The following is a 16,567-nucleotide window of genomic DNA, read 5'->3' as shown; positions in this document are numbered from 1 at the left end:
CTTGGAAATACTTCCAGTAAAAAACATTTACCAAAGACACTGGGCACGACCACCCCCTGCCTCAGGTGAAGGGAAGATTATTCTGTGGTTCTGTGAGGTTATGTTCTGAAATGAATACTGCGTCTTCTAGAAAGGAATTATCTATAGCTCCCAATTCTCTGAAGGCAAATAATAAGCCCTTGAAGTTAAAGCTGGTGTCTCACCCCTTCCGTGGGCCCTTTTTTCCAACAGAGCTGACAGAACATTATTCACTCAGGGCCGCAGCAGGCCCAGGGAGGCCTGGAGTCTCGTGGGGGAGGGGGTGCTGGGCTGTAATATCTTAACTTAGTCCCAAGGCCGTTTCTGCCCACAGACTTGAGGAATCTTTCTGCCGAGAGACAACACATGTACATAGTTACCCCAGGGAAGAATTCCTTTTAAAAAAGATTTCAAATCTCTCTTTTGGCTGTCTGATCATCTCTTTCAAAGGATCCACTTTAATACTTTTATTTTTATGTGTGTGTTTTCATAACATAGTTTTATTGTGTTTTTTAATTTTAAAGTTCTCTCTCCCCCTCTCTCTCTCTTTTTTTTTTATCTTGTAATTCATTGTAGGAAGTTTGTAAAGTAGAGAAAAATATAAAGAAGAACATTTAAATAACTTACAATCCTACCGTCCCCAGAGACAATCACTACTGTTTTGTTATTTTCTTTAGTTTTTTTACTTGCTTTAAAAAAAAAAAAACATATTTGAGATGTCTGATGACTTGAAATCAGCTTTTTCTTCAAGAAGGCCTGGTTTCATTTAGAAGGAAGTGATATTTAAAAAGCCACAACCTGAACCCCAGGAATGCTAATGGACGTGTAATTGTTTCTGCATCTCTTTAGCAGACAAAGCTAGAAAATAGATATTTAAAGGTAAAATCTCAAAGAGATTTTATTGATAGTTCCAATTCAAATTCAGCACATATGGGTTTTATTTATCCTCTTCTATCTTACATCTGCATCTCCTTTCTTCCACACTGAGAATCCTGGTACGTAATGACACCGGGATGATAGAATGAGAATATTCCATATTAACTCCTATGCTTTATTCTGTATTACAGAACAGTCTGAGGATAATAGTACAAATATGCACACAACCACTGTGATTATTGAAAACAGGTTCTTAAATTGCCTATTCTCTCTCCTTTTACCCTTTCCCCATTTTAAAACATTTGTACTATGTCTACATTGTCAGCACAACACATAGACACTGCATGCTACACTCTCTCCTTTGTTCTTTAGTAGTTGTATATTTTATAGTCATCATGAGACTTCATGTCAATGCCTCTCTGATCAGTTTTGTTGTTTGAATTTTGTTCTCTAATACAGATTCATCAGGAAGGACTCATGGGTTTTTGATAAATATATATTGGTACCAGGGATTAAACCCAGGGGTATTCAACCACTGAGCCACATCCCCAGCCCTATTTTGTATTTTATGTAGACACAGGGTCTCCCTGAGCTGCTTAGTTTCTCACCTTTGCTGAGGCTGGCTTTGAACTCGAGATCCTCCTGTCTCAGCCTCCCTAGCCACTGGAATTACAGGTGTGCGCCATTGTGCCTGACTCATGAGAACAATATTATCTAAATTCTTTCATACTGAGAGCAGTTTGTGCCTTGCATATTTGAGAAAGTCATTTTTGCTGGATATAAAATCTTTGGCTTACATTTTCTTTCCATTTTTATTTCAAATATGTTACTCTGTTCTCTTCTGCTATTATTTTTAAAAAATAATTATTGTTTAGTTGTAGTTGGACACAATACCTCTGTTTTGTTTATTTTTATGTGGTGCTGAGGATCGAACTCAGGGCCTTGCATGTGTGAGTCGAACGCTCTACTGCTGAGCCACAACCCCAGCCCCTGCTATAAAGTATTGTTTTTTAAAAGTCTTTTCCTTATAAATCACTTCCTCTTTTTGCTTAGGTACCCTGAGGATTTTTTTTCTTTGTCTTAAAATCCAGTATATTTTGGTCTTGGTATAGTTGTTTGGGTTGATATTCTCAAATACATGGAGTGTTCTTCCAATATATCATTTTGGGTTTTTTTTTTCTAATTTTAGGAAAGTTTCCTTGCTTTATTGACTTTCTAGCTCATCTTCTTGCACTAACAATATTTGATCACAATATTTGATTACACCATGGGGTAAGTGGAGAAAATAAAGTATCCTATGAGGCCAGTAATTTCTCTGGGTTATTGCTACTTACTCTAGTTAACAAGTTGTAAGACACCATTGTCTATCATGAATTTACACAGCCATGGGGGGTGGGGGGGAATGGCATGCTTCTTCATGAAGAGTGGGAGATGTGAATCTATCTATGCCTGCAAGAACCACAAATTAAAAATCACTTTCTGAAAGATACTTATTCCTGTCCCAGTGGGTAGAACTCAGAGGTAAATGATGAGAGTGCCAAAGGATCAATGTGACCACAATAACATCAGAGGTCAGTGTTCCTCCTTAAAGGAATTTCTGCTGCATGACCATCCTTCTCTTCTTGCTCTTAGCAACGGAAGCAATCGGTGGCTACTTGAGGTTGCAAAGTTGGCAACATGATAGCATAAAAAGCATGAAATCTGATAATCCTTACTTGAAGACCACTGAAGAGGACTTCTCAATAGACACAGGTAGACACGGTGCTTCTGATGGACACACATACCCAACAATATTAATTGTAAGCACAGATGATGAGGATCTAGCCTGACTTCTGAGACAAGACCTGACCTTTGAGGTCTAAACCAATAACACCCCAATATTCAATTGTAACCATGCTAGAAACTGAAGTCTGTCTGGAAGAGAATCAAAATTGTGCAGATCAATTTTGTGGACGTAACCATTATTCTATTATTTTTGTAAATATTTTTGTCCACATTCTACTTCAATTTTGTGTGTGATTACCAAGTATCTATAACCCTTGAATTTCTGGATATTATTGCCATCTTTGGCCAAATATGCACTTGTCCTAGAAAGCCCTATTCTAGAGATGAAATTTGTGCTATAGTGTATACTACCTGTAAATACATTGTTAGGCCACCTGTAAATATTCCAGAAAATAATCACTATTCTTCAGCACTTAAAAAATATTTCTCTGTAAATTATTATAAACTGTCTCAGTGGTTGGAAAAATGGCAATGACATAAAACAGGCTACTAAAATAAGATTGCCAAAAGAGTTAAAGGGGATAGTGCTGGGGATTGGAGCAAAGTATGATATATGTATTCATGAATATGTCAAAGTGAATCCCACAATTATGGAAAACTACAGGCCACTAATAAAAACACAAATGAAAACTGCAAACTAATTTTGCACATACGGATGAAATCCTTTACCTTCATGGAGGTTCACAAAAATTGAATATTCAAACCACCGCATAAAGTGTTAAAAAAATCAAGGTAGCACTTGAAACAAAGCTAACCCATTTAAAAATAGCTTATTAGCTATTGATCAAAATAGCTTTAGTATTTGCTCTGTTCCTTTGCTTTGGTTTTCTTCTTAGATTTCTAGTATCTCTGTGTTAGATGTTCTTTGCTTATCTTCTGAATGTGTCATTTACTCTTGACTCTTATCTCTGAATTTGTTTTTATTTTCCAAATTGTCCCCTCCTCACACCTTTTATTTCTACTAAAGCATTGTCTGTTGTGATGATTGATTCTCATTTTCCATTTCTGAAAAATTCATTTCTGAAATTCAATTTCTTTTTTTCCTCTCTTTTTGACATTCAATGTTTTACTGAAAGAAGTAGGGGGAAATCTGTGTACATGATCAGGTGGATATAACACAGAAGCTTTCACACACCTTCCTTTGTGGTATAAAACCTTGCCACCTTTAGAGTAATGGCTTAGCCATTCCAGAAATACCTTTTCAGTTAACTTCGTTCCTTTCCCTCTGGGCTTAAAATAAAATCAAACTCTTCTTGGGTCAGGGACTGGAGTGAGAATCTCTGGCGAAAAAAGAGAGCCATATCTTTTAAGTGGCCACCAGTAGCTTTGTGAGATTGGTGATAGGTTTTAAGATCCACCAGGGAGATGAACCGCTTTATCATCTGAATAAACTGTACATCCACCATATACCATTTTTGGATTGTCTTCTTTGCTAGATGGGTCCTAATGGGGACTGTTTTTCTCAAATTGCGTGTGGTCTGGGTAAGCCTTCTTTACAATCTTCATAAGCCCTACGATGTCTGTTTTTTTGCAGTTGCTATGGTAGAAGAAAGCTTCTTCCTCCAGCTTCATGCCTCTAAGGAAGTTTTGTGCCTGGTAGTTACCAACACCACCCCAGCATGCTATCTGCTTGTGCTGAGCTTCGAGATCCTCAGTGCTGAGCTTCACATCCCCACCTTTCTCTAGTTGGCTCTCTGGCTCTGACTTGGTCAGCCAGGGGTTGCTTAAGCTGAAGTCTTCTGAGGGCTGGAGTTCTCCACTGTAGCTGATACCTCACCCGAGTTCTCAGATTTGGTACATTTTTTTTTCTGATCGCCCCTTCTTTTCTGGGCTAGCAGCCCTCAGTTGGTCTCCTCCGGGGTCTCAGCATGGTCTCTCACTGCAGGGGGCTGAAGTGCAGAGGGTTCTAGAATCAACAGGGAGATACAAAAAGGAACTCACTGCCCTTCAAAACTTGTGCAAAGCGAAGAGCTGATAATTGTGCTTACAGGTCTTAAATCCTTCCCTCGGTTAAATGCACCATTTCCATCTTGAACAGCCTGCCCTTAAACTCTTCCCAGGTCTTCCCCTGAGCCCAGTCTTAGCCACTTGATCATTCTCTCACAACACCAGCCCTGTGCTCCGAAAAATGGACCACCAGGTGCCTAAGGCATCTACAGGGCCTAAATTATTTTTCTTTAGCTCTTACTTTTTCTTGAGTTCAGTCCTTTCTGAGTTTCCATGACTTGACATTTGTTGTTCTTTCACATCTTGTAGAGTATTGCTTTCTTATGTATCTTATCTCTTCTTGAAAAGATAGGGGAGAGTTTTGATCTGCTTAGGTCTTTCCGACAGGTTTTCATTGTCTGTGGGATTGTTTCACTACTCTCCGTTTCATTTTAACTTAGGATGGGATTTGATTTCAGATGCTTTTCACATATTTATTTAAAGTTAGCTTTTCTAAATTTAGAAGATGTGGCTCAAGACAGCATTTCTAATTTTATAATGTATCTCCTCTTATTTTCATGTACTGTTCAAAAACATGGTAGCTTGCTCCTAAAAATTCCCAGTTCTCTTTTCTGATATTCTTTTTTTGGGGGGTAGGGGAGGTTCCAGGGCTTGAACTCAGGGGCACTGGACCACTAAGCCACATCCTCAGCCCTATTTTGTGTTTTATTTAGAGACAGAGTCTCACTGAGTTGCTTGGTATCTTGCTTTTGCTGAGGCTGGCTTTGAACTCGTGATCCTCCTGCCTTAGCCTTCTAAGAGCAGCTGGGATTACAGGCCTGTGCCACCCAAACCGGCTTCTTTTCTGATTCTCCTCTCTGGATTTTCTCCTTCCTTCATCTCTATTATTACTCTCTTACTGTATTTTGATCTACCTATTGGCAAACTCTTCTAAACTGGGAGCCTTGCCCCAGCATTGAGCCATGGCTGGTCAGTGTCAAGAGTTCTGAACAACTAGACTGCCCCACTCCTTCAGATGTAACCGTGGGCCTCAGGGACCCGCTCTACTGGGTTGGCCAAAGCCCCCTCAGTTTCATCTGTTATCTTCAAATACATTCTTTCTGCCTCCTGGTGAGCACATGTTGACTGTTTTGAGACTCCTTTGTCCCTAGGTCCATCAAATGCCCCCTAGCTTTTGTCTGCTTCTGTCTGTCCCTCCTGGACACTGGCATGATGCAGGCCTCAGGACCATTGGTACTTTGTTCTAGTACTCACAGAAGATTCACTTGTATCCTGGAGTTCTTGAGGATACTAGTTTTGTTTAAAGTTATTCATATTTTATTGATTTTGCTGACCATTATTTTAAAGGTAGGATTCAAGGATAATAATAATAATTTAAAAATGTATCTCCTGCCATCATCTTGTCTTCCAAAAATCTCTTTCAATTTTATTTTCTGTAGCACTGGGAATCAAGTACAGTACATGCTATGCAAGTATTTCAGCCCTCTCCAAATCTTTTAAAACTTTATTTTAGGAAGAAATTAAATGAGCATCTGAGTTTGAGACTCCCTCCCAACCAGGTACATCCCTAATCTTGCACATCTCTTGGTTTATGGCCAGTTGCTCTTCCTTCTGGTCTCTGAATTCCACTTTCACCTAAATCTCAGTGCCCGTTCATAAGCCACCATTTCATTTTCATGTCCTTAAAGCAAACTCCACTCATTCTGAGCTACCCACTGGTGTTATCCAGTTAATCTCTGAAGGTACCAATCATTACTTTTGTTATTGCTTTGATTACAAAATTGTACCAGTTTTGAGAGTTCTGCTTCAATATTATTTTTCTATAAACTGTTATATTTTAATGTATAGCTTTACAAAATATAAGGTATATATCTTATAAGGCATATCTCAGATTATTACAGAAATAACTGCACATATTCATGTATGATGCATGTGAAGGAGCACTTGGAAGTAACTAAAGATCAATATATAGAAAACTATGAGAATGAATAAAACAGGACAATTTTTAATTTAGGCAAACACAGGGCTGTTGAGAGGAAATAATCGTAGCAAAGTGAACAATATTGACACAATCATAGTATTTGAAGCACTGATTACCACCCTGCTAAAACTTCTGAAATAATCATAGTGAAAGTAAAAGACTGATACAATGGGCATAGAAGTTGGTGGATTCTAAAAATGTAAGAAATAGTGTCATAAGCATATTGAAATATGGACAGAATTTGGAGATAAATATCAGAAAAAAAAACATTAGAAGATTAAGCCCAGAGAACTGAAAGGAATGGAACATAGAATTGCTATTTTTTATTATAAATTTTTCATTGTTGTTTCACTTTTAAATATGCATATGCACAATTTCTTTGTTAATAGGGGAAAACCATTTTAAAAGCCATGCTGGGTAAAAAGTTATTTATACTTTTCTTGTGTAGATTGCCAAATCGTTTTCAGAAAGGATATGCTAATTTAGTATTTTCAGGGTTAGTATTCTCTGATGAGTCTTTCCAGGTTGGATTTCCCCTAGAGCAACAACTCTAGCTTCTCCTGTTATGACTGCTGAAAAAAAAAAACAAAAAACCTTTGCCAATTTTATAGAGTAGTATCTTGTTTATTTATAAGTTTGATTACTGGTGAGTTCATATTATTTTAAAAAATCTGTTTATTAAATATTTACATATATAGTAAACCTATGTCCTTTACTCATTTATTTACTGGGGTCTTTTTTTATGATTTTCTATGTTGCTTCATCTGAATTTTTAAAAAAGTTAAGGAATTTCACCATTTATCATATTTACTATAATTTATTTTTTTTTCATTTTGTTCTTTTGTTGATTAGGGACCAATTTAGCAATGTTTTTAAATTTTTTCACACACAGATGTTCAAACTTTGTATGTTTCCATCATTGCTCTCAAGCTTTAAGAGTATATCTTCTCCCTCCTACCAAAGTCCAGAGACTTGATAAATAACATTTCATTAGCATTCTTGATTTGGGTGACTGCCTTTTGCTATGATAAGAACCTTCCGTATTTACAGGGAAAGAAATAGACAGTGCTTATGTCCTACCACAGCAGGCAGGTGATTCTGTGATTGAGCTCAAAATCCCCTAAAAATAATTGGTGGAAGGGTCTCCCTGACCCTGTCACATAAGCTCTCCAGGCACGACTGGGAAAAGCCCCTCAGCCGCTGGAGAAGCCCAGCAACGGTGGCTCCCTTGTGCACTATCAGTGTTGAGTGCTTCTTACAAAATGGGGGTCTGAGTCTTTTATCCAGCATTTGCTCAGAAAATTTTATTGACTCCAAGTAGGTCTCCCAACATTAAGTTGTCTGGTCCCCGAAGAATTTACTCTTTGCAATGTTAATTTAATTGCTAGGTTGTTGTGGAGTGGGGCCTGGGAATTGGGCCTAGGGTCTCATGCATGCTCAGCATTACCACTGAGCTACACCCCCTGCTCCTAGATTTTATTTAGTTCAAATTGATGAGTAAATTAGGTGAGATAATTTCTCTCAAAGACAAATTTCAGTTCCCATGTAGCTTCACCCCTTGTAGTCTAGAACAAGGCCTATTGACTTTCTAGATCTACTGTCCCAAATATTTTTTTCTGGCTGCACCCCTGGGGCGGTTTCCTGCTTGTCCAATAGATATTTCTGATTAGGTTTAGCAATCCATAGAAGGATCTCCAAGTGACTATGCCTCGCTCTTCACTGCTGCAAAATGTGAGCTGTGTCCTAGTGATTTCTGTTACTTTGATATTATAAAGCTCTAAAGAATCTCCAGCTACCACATGAGATGAGTTTTTGCAACTCAGAATACAAAGAATATTATAATATATTCAAATTCTAATATTAAAATTACATAAACCATAAAGGTTCCCCTTGGATTCTTAGAAGGGCCTAATTTCTACTACTATTTTTCTTCTTTTATTAGTTTTTCTTTCTCTCGAGTGTTTTTGCTCCTAGTTGGACATTAGAATCACCTGGGGAGATTTGAGGAAAATATCAACATCTGGGCCCCTCCAGACTTTTGAGTTAAAATCTCTAGGACATCAATACTTTTAAATAATTTCCTCAGCTAATTTTAGACAGTCAATTTTGAGAATCAATGACCCAAGTTCAAAATTTTTAATTTGGTAGAGCAATTGCCTGACACATGCAAGGCCTCTGGTCTGATCCCCAGCGTCGAAAAATAAACACAAAAAGAAAGAGAAAATTGAATTTGTTATGATTATTACACAATACCATCGATACTCCTCTTTACACAGTGCCACAGTCCTCCTCTTTAGGACCTTATACAGAAACCATGTGATGGGTGGGTGGGGCCTTTGAGGTACCCCAAAATAATGTAGAGATCCATGGAGTGACAGCTTGGACACAGTATGCTAAGAGTCTGAAGCTGTCTGCAAAGCAAGTCCTCTGCTTTGACTTCTTGTTTTGGCCCATTGGGCTGGATAACTTATAAACAATAGAAATTTATTACTCAGTGTTCTGGAGGCCAGGAAGTTCAGGCTCAGGGTGCAGCAGATTTGGTGCCTGGTGAGGTGCCTCTGTTCCTTAGAGATGGCATCTTCTTTGTACACTCACATGGCAGAATATGTCAAAGGAGTTCTTCTCCTGTACCTCCTTTAAAAGGGCACTAGTCCCACTCATGAGGTGAGTGCTCAACACTGGACCACTTCTGGAAGGCTCCACCTCTTAATTCCATCACGTAGATTATTAGGTTCCAACATGTAAATTGGGGCTGACTGGGAGGCACTACCATTCAGACAGCAGCACTTCTCTTGTGTATTTGGGCAGCAACTTGAGGGAGTGTTGGTGGAGGGTGGAGGGGCTGCAGCAGGTTAGGGACCTGCTGCCATGATTCCCTCCACACCCAGAGCCAACACTGACCTGGGTCTCTCTTTCCTAGCTGTGCAACCTTAGGTAGGTCGCTCACTCTCTGGGCTCCTCAGCTGTTTGTGGTGAACAGGAGAAACTGTGTGTAAAGCACGTTTTTTAACACCAGGCACCAGATTGTTCCTAGTTTTAGCATTTCAGAGCAGCCCAGATCCTGGAATGCCCCAATCTTTCACAAACCATCTACCACTTATGCAAATTCTGAGGTCTTCCTGGGAAATACTGCTTAGGATTCACTGGAGTTTTGTATCCAAATCCCTCGTATTGGGGACTGTGTTGTGATGAGCTTCCAGACTCCCTCTTATCCTTGGGTTTAAAGGTAGTGGAATGGCTTTCTTGTCTTTTTTTTTCCTGGACCCACAGCCCCTCTGCTTCCCACCAATTCTGTCCAACTGGGGGAGAGAAGGAGGAGCTCTGAGACTCTTCCCTCAACCATCCAGTGGAAGCTCAGCTCCCTGCTCCTCTTGCTGACACCACCCTGGGGTCAGACTTTCCTAGCCAGCAGAGCGTCAGGGGAGACAGGGGAGGTGCAGAGGCCATCCCTGCTCCCTCCTGCTGCTGAAAGGCATCCAAGGCAAATCCACCCCTGGGGCCTGGGAAGGAAGGAGGCTGTGATCTCCCTTCTCCCCCTCCATATGCTAAGGCTTGGATGTGCAGGACTCTGGGCTCCTTTCCATGGTCTCTTCCCGGGAATCAGGGAAATGACAGTACAGGCTTGTACGGGAGTCTTGTTGAAAAGTTGAATTAAATATGGTGAAGGCAGAGATCATTTATCATTTTTTTTCCTTTTCTCTTCATTGCTCCATTTCCTTTTACATGACTAATGAGAGGGGTTGCTGAAACACCAGAAAAGAAACCCCTGCCCTGTGGATTCTGTGTCACACAGCTAGTCATTTCTCAAATCCTGCTACTTTCTTCAAAACAGTTTCTGCATCTGGTTCTTCCAACGCATTGCTACTATGAGGAAACTCTGTCCAAACTCAGAAGATCTTCTGACCAGAGCAATCCAACATTTTAACTTTATTCAATCATTCATTCATTTACTCAATGGACAATTACCAACTATTTTACATAAACATAAAAAGTGTGCATATTAGTGGGATACCCTGTGATGTTTTGATACATGTACAAACTGCATAATCTTTTAAATCAGGTTAAACATATCTCCCTCCTCAAACATTTCTCATTTCTTTATGGTGAAAACTCTCAAAATCTTTTCTTCTAGCTTTTTGAAATGTACAGTACATTATGACCATCTATAGTCACCCTCTGATGCAATAGCACACCAGAATTTCTTGTGCTAACTATAACTTAGTATCCATTCATTGGTCCCACCCCCCATCTTCCTTGCCCCTCCTCTCACCAGCTTCTGGTAACTTCCATTCTACTCTCAACTCCTATGAGAATAAAATAAAATGACACTATTCTGACATTCTGTTTTGCATACAGCCTAATTGTAAAAAAAATAAATTAATATACTACAGCGTGGCTTGCTTTGTAATAAACACCACAATGAAAAGAATAAGAAAGCACAACATCTTCCCAGAGAATCGAGGGGATGATGGATGGATAAATGTGCTGGACAGAAAGTGGGAAGGAATATCCAGACCTTGGATTGGACATTGCCAGAGAGTCGAGAATGGCGCATGGGGCTGTGGGAGGTGGGGTGAGCTGTGGAATGGGATACAGAGCATGAAGTCATACAGGGAGAAATCAAACCATAGAAATGGGTCACAGGCAGAATTTGGAATCAAATTCTCTACAAATGAAAGAGGCAAGGATGGTTTTTAAGTAAGTGACCCATATGATCATATTTGCTTTTGCAGAGACAGAATTATCCAGGCAAGGCAAAGAGCAGACTGGAGAGGGCAAAACAGCCAGGAGCAAGATCCTAAAGGAGGCAGAGCATGGGGCATCACTGGGCCCTGTGGCTGAGCTTCCCGCCTCGGCCCCTGGGCTTTCGAGTGGTGCTTTCTTACATTGTGCTCCTTCTGCTTTCTCTCAAGTTCTCTGCAGGCATTTCTCTTAGCAAATGGAACATTTAGTCTCACAGAAATGAGAATTCAAGTCTACCAGTTTTAATCAGCTTTTTTTGCCACTGTGACTAAAAGACCTGATGAGCACAGTTGTAGAGGAGGAAAAGTTTTAGGGGCTACAGTTTCAGACCACACCCCACCTGCCTTCACTACCACTCAATTAATCCCACCAGGGGATTGATTCATGGTTGGTTTAAGGCTCTCACAACACAATCATTTCCCCTCTTAACCTTCTCACATTGTTTCACATGTGATTTTTTGGGGGAACACCTCATATTCAAATCATATCACTACCCAAAAATGGAAGAATGCAATGGTCCTAGTGTCATTTCTATGAGGAAATTATACTAGGACCATTTTCTTAGTTTCCCCCTGTCTGTGTATCCCCAGAAGATAGCATGACACTTGGTAGGAAGTTTGGGAACCTCTATTGAGCTGGATCAACTCAAAAAGCCGTTGGAAGACTATGAATTTTCTCTGGCTACTGGGACCAGTCACCACAACAGAAATTTGTCTTCTCATGACTCTGAGGCCAGAAATCTGAAATCAAAGTATTGGAAGGGCCATGATCCCTTTGGCGTCTCCAGTGAAGACTCCTTCCTCTTTCTTTTGTAACTTCTGGTGGGGGTGCTGTTGGTTCATGGCTTTCCTGGGCTTATGGCTGCATCACTCCTACCTGTCTGGCACCTTCCTGCCCTCTTCTCTGTGACTCTGAGACCAAATTCTCCCCTTGCTATAATTATACCTGTTGCTGAATCAGGGTCCACCCTAATCCAGTATGACCATCTTGAATTGATACATCTATACAAACCCTATTTCCAAATAAACTCACATTCATGGGTTGAAAGGACATTTTGGAGGCGGACATACTTTTCAATACATAATGAAGGCATTGCCTTGTGCTTTTTTGTTTGCTTATTTCTAACATTTTGAATTTCTTCTGGATGGACCATTTCTACATGAAGCAAAAAGAAAGTTGCCTGGTATAACCCCCAAATAACTGGAAGTTACTCCACATCCTTCTATGGATTTTCATTTGAATAATGTACCACAACTAAGGAGGGATTCTTGAGGATCCTGCTTCTACTTACAAAATATAAACACAATGGCTAATGTTATGGATACAATAAAAAAATTTTCATCCAGTTTCTCAACTGTCACCCCATCATATCTTTTAGGACTTTGAGACAGTAACTTGCTGGTAAAGTTTGGTATGCCAAAAGATATGCGCCTATTATCTCTGGTTATTATCCAACATACTATAAGCTGGTGTTTTCTACTTGTACGATGAGTAGACTCCCCACTCCCTTTAATAACTCTTGGTCTGAGGTTGTGCACATCACATAACCTTAAAAAAAAATGACTAGATTTCCCGAAAAAACCATCAAAAGTGGTTTCATATTATCTTGCATCAATCTGTACGAGTCTTACATTCATTTGCCTACCATTTTTTTTTAAAAAAAAAATCCTTAATTCTAAGACTTGAGAATGAATTAAAGAAACCCATGGCCAGTGCATTTAAATTTAGGACTCAGGGCAAAGTTCTACACGTGGTCACCATACACATCTCACCAAAAGGCTACATTGAAGAGATATGTGTGAAGGGACAAAAGTCCCCATGAGATGGTTTACTCTACTTACCTTCAATTACTGTGATGTAAGAAGCAGATAAGCACAGTGAATGCAGAAATAAAATACCATGTTTCAATGATCAAATCCAGGTCCCCAGTGATCCTTCATGCCCAGTTGAAACTTTTGCTTGGTAAAGCCCCGGCTGTTACAGCCTGAGAGCATTATGCCGCATTGTTGTTATCCAGAGTGATCCTGTGGTAAACTCTTGGCATTTTCCACATCCATCAGCTTTCTGTGGCTCTCCAGCCTCGTCTAGACCTTACTGTTGCTAATCTCTCCACAGCATGTCTCACAGTGACAGAAGCTACTCCTTGATCATGTACCATCTAGGCCTTTCAGTTGTGTGCTGAGGACAAAGTCCCAGGCTAAAGATGTTCCATCTTTCATTTACAGGGACAATTACTACAGTTCCAACTCTGCCCTTTCTCTTTACCCATCACTTTGTCTCCCCAGAGGAGAAATGATTGATTTGTTTAGTAAAAGCTCCTTCCTTTTCCCTTCTCTTTGAGGGGCTACCTGGGCACCCAAAGCTTTGCTCCTCTGTGCTCTGGGGAAGGGCCTTGGGACAAGCTTGCGCAATTCAGCAGTGTGGAATTACAATCCATATTTTCCAATATTTATCAGCCATATTGAAATAAAGGTGATATTTCACTTCTCATCTAGTAAACCCTGTGTCTACCTCAATGGGTTCCAAAATTAGGGTGCAGAGATATCAACTTTTAGGGTCCTTCAGTCTCAGCATTCTAAAAAGGGAGGGGAGAGAGGGAGAAAAAAAGAGAGTACTTTGTGCTTCTCCAAGGAAACTATAATCTAATGAAACAGAGAAGAAAAATGTAAACGTTTGCATGTTTAGTATGCCAAACAAACCCATGCAAAATAAAATGTTTATGAATACAAAGAAATAGACATAAAGATAATTGTGAGGTATGACATTTCTCAGTACTAAAGGGAAACAAAAGTGAAGTAATTAAGCAAAAATGAGGTTAGATGAGAAAAACTGGAGATTAGATTAAAATGATGAGGCAGAGACTTTGAAAAGTGGAGATGGGGGGTGAGGTGGAGGAGGGGTGAATAAAAGTGGGAGGAAAATGCAATGAATGCAAGTTGCATAGACATGCCTTCCTTCCGCAGGCAGATGAACCATGGGAGGCCTGGCCAACCATGCTGAAAGTGTTAAGACGATGGATGGTCATTGAAGGGTCTGGAGCAGGGGGATGGCCTATCTGACTTGCATTTTAGAAAGTCCCTTTGGAAGAAAGGAAATTGAGCCTAAAGGATCTCTAGAAAATTCAATCGAATGTCGATGCCTAACGGTAAGACAAATCTTGTGGCTCAGTACTATAGAAAAGAGGCACATGGGCCTGGCATTGATTTCTTCGGTGAAACCATAAGGTTACTCTGGGAGAGACTGGGTAAATTTGAGAGGTGAAGTTGGGTAGAGACTAGACTCTGGCAATCCCAGAGATCATGGCTGAAATGGGGTCTCTGATCCAGGCCCAGCTGGAAGACAGCTCAGGCTCCATCTGGTAGGGTATTTGTAGATGCTTCCAGTTGGTATGAGCTGTTTTCAGGAACAACATTGATGTCCACCTTCTATAGAAGATACTTCTCCTTGAATTGATTGGACATTTATTTATTTAAGAGTTGCATAACCAGTGTTGTATAATCAGAAGTAAAAACATTTAAACATCTGAAGTAATTTGGACCTTTTAAGAAAGTAAGAGTATCAGTTCAACAGAATTACTTAAACATTTTTCTAAGACATAAATACGCTTTGCAACAAAATAATATTGGGAGACTGGATATCCACCTAGAAAAGAAAAAAGTTGGTTCCTCACACCTGACACAAAAATGAACTCAAAGTGGGCCACAGACTGAAATGTGAGAGTTAAAATTAAAGCACTCTTAGAAGAGCTACAGGAGGAAATCTTCATGATCTTGGGTTAGGCAAAGACTTCTTAGTTATGAAAACAAAACAAAACAAAAAAACAACACACACACACACACACACACACGTAACCAAAAAAAAAAAAAAAAGAAGAAGTTCGACTTTATCAAAAATTTAAAGCTTTTGTGTCTCAAAGGATGTCATCAAGAAAGTGAAAAGAAAACCCACAAAGTGGGGGGAAAATCATATACCTGATAAGGGACAGCAGTGTTCAGAGGTGGGGATTTGGGAAGTAATTGGATCGTGAGAGCTCTGACCTCCTCAGTGGATGAATAATTTGATGGCATGATTGGAGGTGGTGGGAACTCTAGGAGGTGGAACCTACTTGAAGGAATGGATCTTTGCCTAGCCTCTTCCCCACCCCACCCCCTCTCTGTTTCCTGACCTCATAAGGTGAACAGATTTGTCCCACCATGCCTCCTCTGCCTTGACAGTCAGCCTGACCACAGGCCCACAGCAGTGAAGCCAGCCTCTGAAACCATGAGCCCAAATAAATCTTTCCCCTTTTAAGTAGTTTTTCTCAAGTGACAAAAAGCTGACTGACACACAGCTCAATCATAAAAAGGCAAATAACCCAAGGATAAAACAGGTAAAGGATTTGAATGGACGTTTCTCCAATGAAGGTGTACCAATGACCAATATGCACATGAAAAAAATGTTCAGCACGATTCATCATCAGGGAAACACACATAAAGAAAACCACAGTGAGATACCACTTCACCCTCATTAGGATGGCTATAATCAAGAATGAAAGAAAGATAAGGGGGTAGGCCTGAGTCCATCCCACCGCAAGCAGACCCCCACTGGAGCTCAGGCCCCAGCCCAGATTCACCTTTACTGACCTGCGCGGGAGCCCAGGCCCAGAGTAGGCCCCGGTCCACCCCCTCACACACCTGGGAGCCCAGGCCTAACCCACTTGCATCTTGGGTCACTGCAACCATTGCCATAGACTTTCCCATGCAGTAGCCTCTACCTTGCACCAACAGACAGGGCCTAGAAGCAGCTGAATCTAGGAGCAGGCATCCCAAAGCCAGTGTAAGGCCTACCCTTTCAGCCCCATCTCTGAAAGACGTGGCGTCCATCTTGGGGCACCTCCACTGCTATCTCGAGTTACCTCTGCTATTGCCACCACCAGCTTTAGTCGCAGTAGCATTCATCATGGGACACTGGCAGGGTCTGGAAGCCCAACACCAAGGTGAGGTACAGATAATCTGCACAGATACTACAAGATTATAGGGTAGAAACTGTAATAAATCGGATCCATTCTGCAAGAAAGGAAGACACATAGACAACATGAAAAAACAAGGGAGGAAAGTGCCCCAAACAAACCAGGACACTGTAATAGCAGAATCCATGGACAAGGAAGTTGGTGAAATGTCAGAGAAAGAGTTCAGAATGTTCATAATTAAAATGATCTGTGAATTAAAAAATGACCTG

General features: G+C 40.4%; 1 pseudogene; it reads right to left on the bottom strand.

Moving 5' to 3' along the window:
- Nucleotides 1-3,884: 3,884 nt before the first annotated feature.
- LOC113190997 (thymocyte nuclear protein 1 pseudogene) lies at nt 3,885-16,071 on the bottom strand (annotated as a pseudogene).
- Between the last annotated feature and the right edge of the window lie 496 nt (nt 16,072-16,567).

The sequence above is a fragment of the Urocitellus parryii genome, chromosome 14 (assembly GCF_045843805.1).
Source record: "Urocitellus parryii isolate mUroPar1 chromosome 14, mUroPar1.hap1, whole genome shotgun sequence".
NCBI classification, from domain to species: domain Eukaryota; kingdom Metazoa; phylum Chordata; class Mammalia; order Rodentia; family Sciuridae; genus Urocitellus; species Urocitellus parryii.
Note: the sequence above shows the minus strand (reverse complement) of the source record. Positions and strands in the feature narration are given on the sequence as shown.